Raw genomic sequence first — 1,694 nt, forward strand, 5'->3', positions numbered from 1 at the left:
AGCCGGAGGAGTGTCCACAGCTACTTGGTTGGGCATCTTTCCAGCCCAGAGCCTCTGTCCTGCCTCCTGCAAGCCTGGCCCCAGGCAGAACAGGCCCATCCTCAGGACTACTTTGGTCTCAGCGCTTGGTCCTGGGTTTCATCAGCCTGGGTTTCTTCTGGTGTGGCTGATCTGAGTTTCACAAAAAAAGCCTGGCCGATGCTGGCTGTGCTGAGCCTCATTGAAGAGTTTTTCATGCAGCAAGAAAGAGCCCTCTGGGACCCTCCTCCTCCTCCCTCTCCCCATCTCCTCTTCCTCCTCCCAGCCCATGGTCACTTCTTTTCCAGCTGCTCCAGCAGTGGGTTGCCTTCTGAGTCGGGGGTCTTAACACTGTCGGTCCTGACGATGCAGGTGGGGTGATGCCGGTTGAGCATCAGGATGAGCTGCTGCCGCTCCTGCTTCAGCTCCTCCATCTGGGTTTTCAGCTCCGCATTCATGAGCTCCAGCCACTCAGATTCCTGCTGCAGATACTCCTTCTACTTCTTGTTCCAGCCTTGGTCTGCCACCACTTTGTTCTTTTCCCGGCACCTTTTCCTTCCCTCCTCCTCTTCCTCGTCTAGCTCACTTTTCACAGGTTGAGGCCTCTTGCCCAGTTTTACCTCCAGGAAGTGCAAAGGGGCGATCATGTTGTGGATGTCAGCATATTTCAGCTCCTCTGCAGTCAGGGCCGAGCTGGGGAGTCCAGTCAGGGGGCCAAGCCCTGGCAGAGAGCCTGCAGTTATGGAAGGGTCCAGGATCTTCCCAGGCATCATAATAGGAGTGGCAGCCCAGCCCTGCAGAAGCCACAGGAGGAGGTGGCAACCCCGGGGCCTGAGCCAGCCTGCAGGCGCTGTGCCCACTCAGGAGCCACTGTGGCACCAGCCCCACCCTGTAGTGTCCACCGCCACCAGTGCCTCCTGTCACAGCTACCAAGCATCCTTCCCACAGGCTGTGGTGGGCAGCCAGGGTCTCCCTCTTTGAGGGGACCGATTGCGAGGCTCTATCTGGCTGCCTGATCACACCTAACCACTTGCCTGCCTGCCTGATTGTCCCTAACCACTTGCTGGGGGACAGGGCTAGCCCGGGCAAGAGGCCTTGGTGGTTCTGGTCTCTGGTTGTTCTGGTCATTCACCATTTAGGCTGCTGGGCTTTTATTATATATGATACTTCTGTTTTTGTTTTGTTTTCTTAAATCCTCACACAAGGACACGTTCACTGGTTTTAGAGAGAGAGAGGAAGGGAGAGAGAGAAAAACATCCATCCTTTGGGTTGCCTCCTGTATGTACCCCAATCCTTTTGGTGCATGGGAAAATATTCCAAACAACTGAGCCACCCAGCCAAGGCTCAACTAATAGTTATTTTATGGAAGATTATTTAGTATTCTGAATGAGATGACAGTTTCTGACTCATCTTCTCCTTGGCTTCCAAGGATATATGCCAATGAACTGATTGACTCAGAGTTTGTCCTTATTCTTTTCCACACTTTTTGTGTATTATCTTCAACACTTGGCAGCTAGCTGATGGACCATTACACCCAGATAAAGAGCACTGCTATTTAGACAAGGCTATATGCAGAGCCAATTTAGATTTTTCTTTAGATTTCACTTTGAATCATTCAACACTTTTCAAGACAAAAGAAAATTAGATTCTATTATACAAAATATTAATAATTTTAT

General features: G+C 51.1%; 1 pseudogene across 1 annotated transcript; it reads right to left on the bottom strand.

The window, feature by feature from the left end:
- Nucleotides 1-311: 311 nt before the first annotated feature.
- On the bottom strand, nucleotides 312-815 carry LOC308241864 (jun dimerization protein 2-like; annotated as a pseudogene). Its single transcript has one exon. The product of its transcript is annotated as a jun dimerization protein 2-like (transcript).
- Nucleotides 816-1,694: the final 879 nt, after the last annotated feature.

This window comes from Plecotus auritus, assembly GCF_963455305.1.
Source record: "Plecotus auritus genome assembly, chromosome: 2".
Taxonomy (NCBI): Eukaryota; Metazoa; Chordata; class Mammalia; order Chiroptera; family Vespertilionidae; genus Plecotus; species Plecotus auritus.